The sequence below is a fragment of the Aptenodytes forsteri genome, unplaced genomic scaffold (assembly GCF_000699145.1).
Source record: "Aptenodytes forsteri isolate BGI_AS27 unplaced genomic scaffold, ASM69914v1 Scaffold236, whole genome shotgun sequence".
In the NCBI taxonomy this organism is placed as follows: domain Eukaryota; kingdom Metazoa; phylum Chordata; class Aves; order Sphenisciformes; family Spheniscidae; genus Aptenodytes; species Aptenodytes forsteri.
The window spans coordinates 2,764,425-2,775,389 of NW_008794456.1; positions in this window are offsets into that span (position 1 = coordinate 2,764,425).

Sequence of the window (10,965 nt, forward strand, 5' to 3'; positions counted from 1 at the left end):
AAGCAGGTAATACCACACATTTGGCTCTCAGTCAGTCTTGGGTAGCAGGGGTGTTAACTCATGCCATGTCTGATAAGTGGCGTGACAGCAGGTATAAATACAAGCGTGGCTTCTGACCACCTTCATCAATATTTCCGAGCTTTTTGAGTCATTTCTATGGTGAGATCACTAATAGCTGTTACTGAGGTCTACGTGTAGAAACTGGGCAAACAGTCAGCAAACAGGATTTCGGGGCAGTGCAAAGGCGGAGGTGGTAAAAGCATGTCTGATCTTCAGTCAACGGAAAAAGAGCAGATGACAGCAAAACAATTCAGTACCTGTTGTAAGACAGGGAGTGCAAAGGCCTGATGTTGCTTAAATAACATGCTTTTCCCGCGGATGTCAAAAGATTTAACCAAAGGTAGAATGAAAAGCGTCATCCTGTGGTTGAGTAAGCTATTAAACGCACGTGTCCTGGGGTTGCATTTCTGGTGTCTCAGCTCTTGGCAGGAAGAAGTCACCCTGTGGGCTGGTTTAAATCATATTGTGGATGCTGTGGCTGGAGGAAGGAGAGGACGTGCCCAAGGGAACGTGGCTCTGGTCCTCTTTGAGGAGGAGCAGAGGCCCTGGGTGAAATTTCCTCCAATACAGAGCATGGTGGGGTGAACTGGCATGCAGGTCTTGCCAGAAGAAATAGTTTTGAGATGTACCCTCCATCCCCCCCACTCAGAAGGACCAAAAATGTCCCCATTTAAAGCCTTTTCGAAAGCATTAGTTTCAGCTAGTGTCAAATGTTGCTAACTGAGATCACTTAAAATCCAGATAGCTTGAGGGGGGTGGGGTTAAATATCCTTCACAACTCTTGTTTATATCTTTTATCGCTGTTGCTTTACCAGTATGACTTCAGCGTTCATATTTTCTTTGTAGCATCAATAGGATTCTGTTTTGCAGGGTTTTCTTTCTACAGAAGTCAGGGGCCAAAGAATCAACTGATGGGAAATCAGCACAACTCGGGAAAAGAAGTTGTGCTGGCTTAGACTGGTTGAACGCTTGGACCCATGTCTCGATATATGGGTAGAAGGGAGATGTGAGACTCGAAGCCTCTTGGCTCATAAGGGGTTCTAATGATCCTGCAGAGGATTTTTTCATACAAGTACCTTTTCTCTTGTTTGCTTCTGGTTTTGCTGACTTAAGTGCAGGCGTTTCCATGAAGTAGGCTAACTAGGGAAGGAGAGTTTGTTCAGAGTTGATTGAGCACTTTAATACTTCTGTGAAGGTTAAGACAATTAGAATGTAAAAGAAGTCTTATTATAAGCTCTTTATATATGCACAATGCTATGTATAACTTGCCAAAGAACTGGGTTTGAAAGATGTCGATAGCTATTAAGAGAGTCCATGATGTTCACCTGGAACTGCAAGGTAGTAAAAAGCTTCTGAAACGAGTGGGTTTTGGAATTAACTTTTGACAGCTGCCAAAACGATCAGAAACTGGGGATAGAATAAACTTCTACTCTCAAACTTGTAGTTTTTGATCCTTGCATTGAATGTAGGAGCTAGAAGTTAGCTTGACAATTAAAATTGGATTTATACCTGAATAGTTTTGTTGGTCTGAGACTTATTTTGTTGCCTTCAAAAATACTGTTGACACGGTATGTATGGAAACAGATGTGTTTCTCCATGTAAATTAAGGAAAGTTGGTGAAAACATGGACTGCTGAACAGGCGGCATAGCACTTTTTTGATTGCTTAGGAAGCGAATCTGACAACTTCACTAGCAACAATCCCCAAATTCTCTGGCATCAACATTTGAAGCTATTAATAAAAGTTAAGCTCTACTTGGATATGCATCAGTGCATTGCTGCGAAAGGATGGGGATGGAGTAAATTAATTCAACTGGTTTGCTTCAGAGCTGCCATCTGCTGAAATGCTTCAAGATGAGCCCAACAACCGTGGGACGTGATACATACTTCCTGATGACCTGTGTGAACTGGGGTGCTCCGAAAACAAATACGGTAGATGGTCACATTTCCATATACTGTAGGTCAAACGATTTTCCCCAAAAGGTTCATATCCTCAGCTGTACCAAGAGACTGAAGCTGTAAACTTTCACATATCGTAGTTGGTTGCTTTAGAAGCTGCTGCTGAACTGTGTTCTGTGGACACTCTTTGAAGAAACATGAAGTTGGCCAAAGCTGGATGTAGCTGGAGAACACTCGGGGGTGGGAGGGAAGGTTTTGGGGTTGTTTTTTTGGTGGAGTTCTCAGCAACAAAAAAGGGACCTGAGACATGCTATGTCACCAAAAGCACCTCCTGTTTTCCAGTCTGTGTCCTACTATGTGTGTATCTACCCTGTCTGTTGACACGTGTTCATGTTATTCCTTGAGCAAGCTTTTCTTGTTCATTGTGTTCTGTATCTGCCCTTCGTAGTGTTTCTACCTACCTGGAAGGTTAACGGGCAGAACCAGGGTTGGCTCAAGCTTATGTCTTGTGTCCGTCCCCCCAAAACTTCAGTGCAGGCCATTTTCTCTGTCATCTCCTGACCCAGCTCTCATCTTCCCCAGGCCTTCTCTGGAAGTTGATTCTGGCATCCCCACTGTGGAGATGCTGCCAAAGTGCTGAGTGGGTATTTTTCTCTGGAGAACTAGAGCCTGTGTCTGAGCAGCAGCGTGGCAGCGGCTGCTCCCTTGGGGGCTGGCTTTGCCATAATAGGCAATTATGAAGGATTCATAATTGTCCTACAGTTGCTCTGTCTTCTGCATCTCTTTAGATGATTACTTTATGGTGCAGTGTTCCAGTTGGGCTGTCCTCCTTTCATCTGTCAAGCTTCCAAAATGACTTAAATAGACGTAATGGGATGGGTTTGCCCCATTTTCTATCTGTGCTGAGGCTTGTGGATGTTAGAAGAGAATAGTCTTCGCTAATTGTTTTCATATCTAATTAAGGCATTTAAGTACCAAACCCTGTCCATTACACTACTGGCTGCAGATCTGGTTGCAAAGAGCAAACCATCAATATTGTGTAAAGAGCAGACAGATGAGGGAGTTGCCAGAGTACATGCTTTAGAAATACAAATTAGCACTTTCCTCTTCAGCTTTTGTGTGTTTTCCTTTCAAACTAAGACAATCCTTGGCTGTGTCTGTCTTTCCCTTGTAGAAAACTCTGCATGAGCTTGGATCACTTGGCACTGTTCTGATGTCGCATTAAATATTAAGAGCTTGTCCTGGGGGAGATGCTGCCTTCTGCTCTCCATCTGCATCTCCGCTGCAAAGAGCTGCTTACTTGGAGACCTGAAGTCTGCTCTGGGAGCGGGAGAGGGGGATGCATGTGGCATCTCAGTTGGCTGTCTGTGTGACACATTCTTGCTCCTGCAAAAGGTATTGATGTCCCTCACTTAGCTGCAGGTGGGAGTCCCAAAGGTGAACAAAATGGCAAAGAGATGAAAAAAACAGTTTGCAATTAAATTCTCTCCCTCTTGACCTGAGCTATGCTGGCTTTTTGCTCTTAGCATGCAAAAAAAAAAAAAAAAGGAGCTCTCTGGCAGTGAAGTATTTGTTACGTGATCGGGGTTTTGCAGAAAATCAGCGTATCAAATTCAAGGGCTGGAGTATCAGTTCCAGTGCTTGGGAGGCTTGCTGAAGGGCCGAGATCAGTTCTCGCTCTATCGGCAGCAATCGGTGTCTCGGCACGCTTTTTCCAGGCATTGAGTTTAGATAAGTTTCACGTGACTGGATGACTTAGATGGTTTCTGCAAGTGTCCATATGAGTGATGGCAGGGTAATGTGGCCGTGCTGGTCTCTCCCAGATGTGGCTGGAGCAGAAGATGCAGCCCTTGGTGCCGTGAGAGGTGGCATCTCCGGTTTTGCAGGTGATCACTTTTCAGGAGGTGGTTGATTTGCCATCTGAGTGACATGACCAAGCTCATGCAGTGTACCCTCCTCTCCATAAACTGCTTACCTTGGGAGCTGTGTTAGCCACCTTTCTATTATTTAAAGCGTATATCTATAGCATCGCATAGTTCTGAACTCAGATTTGGGACCAGTGCCACTGACTTCAAGCTGCATCCCTAGCAGAGTCCCAGCCTGCATAAATAGGCTTTTAAGTGATTCACATCTTCATTGCGGAGCTTCCTTTGTCTGCCCAGGTGTTAGCAGCTACCTCCCATCTCTAAGACTTCTGATGCCAAAGTGTAATTAGGGCCCTGGTTTAATTGCCTGTGTCTGGAAGCTGTGACTGCTGGGATGCGTGTTGGATGTGTCCATCCCCAGCAGGTGCCGGGCTGTGATCTGAAGTGCCCGGCAGGTCTAAGTGGATCTATTCCCATGGGGGAAAGCATGATTCAGCTGCTAAAGCGCAGCAGCTGCTGGAAAGCGAGAAGCTTATTGTGCTGTTGACCCTTTGAGGATTTCAGCCTCTCGGGTTTGGCGGAGCTACTCTGATTTAATAAGGTGGCTTAGTGCTCTGTTATTTTCAGAAGTGTTTAGCTCCTCTGTTCTCCCTGTCCTCTTTATTGATGTGAAGTTGTACCTCGTTCCCACACAGATATTACCCCAGAAAACAGGAATATTGTCTTACTAAAGACAAAAAAACTTTACTTCTCCGAAGTGTGCGCTCCTGAACTGTAGTGCAAACCAAACCCCCTTCCCCTTCGTTCCACCTGAGAAGGGGCTGTCTCTTAAATACTCCCTCACTTCCCCTCCTGCTCTTGTTGGAGTGTTAAATGCGGTGCAAGCTCCGAGGAGGTGATTTAAGAGGAGAAACCTTCCTGAGGCAGAGCCGGCTCATCTCAAATCCTGCGTCCCGTGTCGGTGCGGGCGAAGGCTAGCGGAGCAGCTTGGCTGGGGCGCTCTGCAGCATGTCGGGAGAAGACCAGCGGTGGGTTTATTTTCCAGCGTGTCACATGGCATGTAACTGGTTAAACGTTTCTGTGTTCGGTGACCAGGAGGTTTCTGTCACAGATTGCTGGGGAACTATTTTAAGTGAGGGAAAGCACATGTTCCTATTTAGGGAGATATGGTCTATAGATACTGCACTTGCTAAATATGCTCTTAAAGCGCATGCCTCTATCTAGTGTTGATTTTACAGTGAATGATTTCTTTTGATAAGACTTGCTTGGGGCAGGGGGGGAGGGAGAGGGAATTCCTTTATTGTATAAGGAAACTCTGTATTTAAAAAGAAAATAAAAAGAAATATACTGTTTATATATTTCTACTTTGTGCCTAATCGGTGTCCTTTATTTAACCTTAAGCTCCCAGCATTGCTTGGGCTTCTCTCCTGGTGCCGATGTACGTATTTCTCTGGTGACCGGTGGGGATCCCTATAGCTGAGATACTTCTGTAATCCCCAACGCTTGTAGCATTTGAGCATCTCAACTGTGAATGTAAGGACATGTGTTGTCTTTACCCGTGGGAGTCTGGGGAGCCAAAAATGGGATTCCTTCATGCTTTAATGGGGAAGTGTAAGAAATAACTGCACCTTTTACCTGATAGGGCGCACTTGAGAGCGTCTGGACCTGGCTAGCATTGCCCTTGTGGCTCTGACTTCCTTGGCATCATCCAAACCAGAGATGAGCCCAAAACCTAGTGAATTTTGTGTTGCATGGGAGCCTGAGAATGATCCACTTCTCCAAGGAGTAAATTCACTAGTTACCTACCACAGGACCTAGGCTTGGATAGTTGCCCTCCAGCTCCCTCTAGCCCATCAGGATCTTTGAGGAGCTCACTCTTGCAGAAAAGAGGGGCTTTTTGCATGTGAACACAAGCCCTGTGGGTCTGGTAGCATCATCTGAGAGGAGCCAGAGTCTGCAAACTTGCTCCTTGCCTCTGGCCACTGCATCTCTCCATGTCCTGTGGGATTCACCCTCCACACATAGGGCTAGTTCTGGCCTCCATCAGCATGAGCTGCCCTAGAAGCAATGTTGGTGACCCTCATATATATATATATATATTTATATATATAAAATACACATGCACAGGCTATCAGGAAAAGGGGGAAACAGTCCTTGCAGTGCTAACTTCAGAGGGCTATTGAGTATGGGGGCAGCCTCAAATTTTTGGGACCGGAGCTGCTCTGTGCTCTGGCATGGGGACCTTCGAGATGTGCTAGTGCCTGGGGCAGTGAAAGAGCGCTCAGACTGTGTTTGCACCAGTCTTGTACCATCCTGTTCTGCGGAAGGGTGAAGCGGGAGCAGGGTATGGGGAGGCTCACGAGCCCTTTCACAGCTCTGCGTTGCCTTCAGGCAGGTAGGTTGCATCCCCCTTCACAGCAAGGTCCAGAAAGGGACCTCCAAAAGGAGCCAAATACAGAGATCTTCAAATTGATGCAAGGACTAAGGCTTTTGGCAGCCAGAAGAAGCTTGGGGTGAGAGGGGAGTGGGGTATGTGGTAAACGTCCCTCCTTTTTTTGAGGCCTTGGTCTGTGATGAAGGATTGCCTGCGTGGGTGGATTGTCCTGGACGCCTGGGGATCCTCTTGCAAGATGATCGGAGAGTGAGGGTGTGTTCCTCCCCAAAATGGATCCCTCCTGGACAGGCCGGAGGTCCCAAGAACAGGCACAGAATGGGTAAGAAGTGGTGGTGCACCCATCAAAGAACACCTCCTGGGAGTCACGGGGTCACCTGGGCCCATGGCCTCTCTGTGGCAGCTTTCTCCAGTCCATGAGGGTCTCTCTCCAGGACAGCCCCCAGGTCTCTGCTTGAGTGCCCAGGAGTAGCCTTGGAAAGCTGGGAAGGCTGTACAGCACCTTTGGGCTGAAGTGAGGTGTAACGAAGGGCTCAGTGCTACACCAGTACTATAAACACGTGGGGATGCTGCGAGCCCCTCGGGATGGGTGCTGGGAAGCAGAGAGGGGGTGGGCAGGCCATGTTTGTCACCTTCTAGATGGCACTGCACGGAGTTTTAGCTGATGGGCACCTGCCTGCAACTGCGGGCAGCCTGGCAAGGCCATAACCCAGCGAGGTGTAAAGTCTCCCTGTTCAAAGCAGATGTCTAATAATAGTCGGTTTAAACGTCAGCTGCCTTTGGTGCGGATCTGAGCTTGAGAAGGAAAGGGTCAGATGGGGACAGGTTTCCCCCCACCATGTCCTTCCTTCCCTACCAGGACGCACACGCGATACACTGCCAGGAGCTTTGCAGGAGGGGTTTAAATATCTATTGGCCAAAAATTACATGGATAAACTGTTCAAAGAGAAGCCAGGCCCCAGGGATGCAATCTGCGGTTTTGCCCTGTACCATGTCTTGGTATGGAGGGCATAGAAAAAGAGATTATTTAGTGTGGCTGCATCTGGGCTTTCCTCAAACTGATGTGAGTTTGTCAGTACATTTCCCTTCTCACTGTCCTGCTTTGATTTAAACTGGAAAAAAGGACTTGGCATATTCCTCCCTCGTCTGTGCTTCCCAGCCTTATAAAGGACCGAAATATCTTCATGGAGTGATCCAGGTCAGACAGGGGTCCGTCGCTGCCCCCAGATATGTGTATCTGCCACTGCAGCAAAGCCAGCGGGAAAGGGCCCCTTAGTCCCTGTCCACTGCATTTTGGGGGGATTGAGGACCCAGAGATGGCCCAGAAGAGAAAGCAACAGAAATGTTGCAGCCAGCAAGGGGTCAGGTATCTCAAGTTCTTGGTGTAGAAGCCAAAAAAGCTATTAATTGTAACTTTTTTTTTTTTGATGTTTTGGGTGGGGTTTTGTTTTTCTGGCAAGCCGTTTGGAGCCCTGAGCCTTCCCCGGCACCAAAACCTGCTGGTTTTCATCAGGGATTTAATCTGCTGAGAGCAGGTGCCATCTAGGGGACAGATAGAAGAAGACAAGGAGGCGTTTCATTTCCAAACCTGCAATATTTGCTCCACCACCCCAACCCACCTGCAACCTCCAAAAGGGCCTCAGCCTACCTCCACGACGCTCTCCCAGTCGCATTGGTAGTGAGCGTGGAGATGGTGGGTGCACGGCTTGATGCAAGCTTAGCCGACTCCGAATCCGGAGCAGAAAGCATCTGCCTTCATGCAGTACTCGTGCCCAAAGCCACGGACCGGAGAAGACTGCACCAAGGGGTTTGGGTGGTTTTTTTTTTTGGTGGTTTGCTCTAAGTGTACAGAGAAACCATGAGCGAGCCAGAGCACCATGAGCTCAGCTCTCTGTAGGCACAGCTCACGTTTCCAGCTCTAGGTTTGCTATGAAGTCCTGAAGCAACCTTCCCTCTTCTTGCTGCTCTCCAGAGGGCCATGTCTTCCTGGATTTTAGAAAAGGTTTGGCCAGGAGCACTTGCTCTACATCACCCGCTTCACTCCCTCTCAAATTTGGATGGTCCGGAGGTGTAACACCAGCACCACGCATTGAGGGGGCCAGTTTGGTGCTGCATGACACTTTATCGGAACCCAAAAATACTAAATCAGCACCTACCTCACTGCATATACTTAAAATCAGGCTCTACCCAAACCCTTGGAGATGGTGGATGGGAGAGCGGTAGGTGGAAATGCTGCATGTCCATCACTTTGAATAAATAATGAGCACTAATGATACTGACTCCCTAATCAAAGTCTGGTAAATGGGTGACTAACAGCTGTGAGCTAGGGCTGAAGGGTTTGTGTTGGAAACTTCAGCTAAATCATTCATTTTTTCACCCTTTCTTATTTCAGGCTTTTTGATTTTTCTCTGCTAGCTTCATCAGCCCCCCTGGAAATCCCTTTAGCACCCACCAGGACAGCTTCGGGGTGGACAGGAGGGTCTGCAGGCCAAAAGTTTGCTGTCGGGGGCTCCTCTCCCTCCACCTCATCCCCACCCTGCAGCCAGTGTTCCCCCAGCTCATCCCCATCCTCACCCAAGGCGGTCCCACCTTTGCAGGACATCAGGATGAGGCACCGGTCCTGCCAGCATGTGGCTTGCCCTGGCTTTAGCTGCGATGGGGCACAGAGGGAATTCTTTGAGAGCCCTCCCAGCTAACCAACACTTGCGAATCACGGGCGATTTAAACACTAAAAGCTGCTTGTTTGTCTGTGCAGACTCCAGCAGAGGGAGCGTGGCTGTGTCTGACAGCGTTAATCGCTTCTCCAGCAAACGCAACTTTTCGAGATGAGCTATTTGGCTGTCTCCTTCAGATGGCGTTTTCCCACGAGGTTCCCAATTGCTCCCCATCTGCTCAAACAGCAAAATGCATGGGGTGCCTTTAGAAATAGATGAAAACTTTGGGCTTTTTTTTTTTTCTATTTTGGGGAGATTCAGTAAGAAAAAACAAACCAAAGACCCAACTCTGAGTTTTAATTCACAGGTAGATCGTTAACTTATCAGTTCTGCATTGGCTTTTTCCCGTCATGGAAAAAGGATTTTTAGAGAGAAAGCCCTTTGCTGGTGGATCCCCTTGCTGAAATCCTTTGGCTACCACTGTCACTGTTATGGGACCGGTCCCCTGGTCCCCACAGGGCCCTTTGAGCAGCGTCCCCTCTCTGTGCCCCTGCTATTTGCCTCCTTCCCAGAGGATGGGTTTCTGCAAGGAGGCAATTCCCTATATTGCTGCTGTGGCACAGAGGGAAACCAGAGATGAGAGGATGTAGGGATGCTCAGATGGGCTGAGGGCTTCGCGCCTTGAAATAGGGACAGGGAGGAGATCTTGTCCTGGTCCAACCAAAGCTGTTCCACTTCAACGTTATTGTGTCTTATTCAGGGACTCTTCTTCAAACACCTTTTGTCCTTCTAAAATTGTGGGTTGAGTTTTAAAGGACACGTGTGGTTTGAAAGTTTAAATGCAGAGCTACACTGCTTTCTTGGGCCTTTCAAGTGCCTCAGTTTCCCCCCCCAAGCTCCAGTTCATTTGCCACAGCCCCCTGCCAGCCCTGTTCCAGCAGGCACTGATGAGGGGCTGAGATCAGCCACCCTGGGCTGGATCCCATCTGGAGGGTCCGTGCCTGGGAGACCCAACCGTCTCTTGGGTACCACACTGAGATGGTGTTTGCTGGGCGAACATCTCTGGGGACCGGGGCTTCAATGCTCATCAAGAGGAGATGGGTCTGTCTTTGGGAGAGGGAAGCCTTGGAGGGAAAGCAGAACACGTGTCTATGGAGAGGAGGTGATGCCCTGAGCATTTTGGGTCCTTGAAACACCTCAGGCATCATTATTCCTGACCACAACCACTGGAGAAGCACCACGGTATCTGCACGTGGTCAGTTTATTGGCCACCCTGCTGTGAAAGTGGGTAAAGCCCCTCTGTTTCCAAATCAGAAAGGGTTTAGGTACCTCAGATCAGTTCATGGGGAACTTCTCTGAAGGCAAGAGCAGTCCTCAGTGATGTTCCTTGAAAGCTGATAGCCTCAAGTGATTAATTTTATCCATCTGGGCAGTCTCTGCCTGCTCAGAGGGAGAAATGTCAACACCTGCGAAACAGGGAAGATTGCTTTGGGAGGCTAGTCCTGAAAACATTGAGAGGTTGAGGACCTTGGAGTTAATAAGATTTCTCAGAATTTGCATATTAATAACTGTGCCTATTACCTTACCATTAGAGTCAATAGGATGTAATATGAACAATTAATAGTTAATAAAATAGCCCCTTTAATGGTCATTTGTACATGAAGATGGAAGAACATATCTGGGCGCTGCCTTCATGACATGGTGGGAGGACTTTGTTCGTCTCTTGTCTGCCTGAAGATGGAGGGGGGGAAAACTTTGGCTATTTTGGGTCTTCAACTTCTCAGCTTTATTTTGCGAGGACAATTTTCTTTGGGGTTCATCCATTTTGCTCCAGCAACATCCCTGCTCCTCCAAATCTGTGCTCTCTTCTCAGCCGGAGAGAGAAAGCTACAGCTAACAGCTAAGCTAAGGAGCGCTGGCCATTTCTTCCCCTGATTGCCATTAAATGCAATTAGTGCTTCCTAGCGTGCCCCAGGGGCAAGTGCCTTAACAAGATCATCGTGGCCTCCAGCTGGAGAAATGCTGCAGTAAGGGTTTCAGGGAGGATAAGAATTATTATTATTTTTAATTCTTCCTTCACACAAAAATTGGCATTTT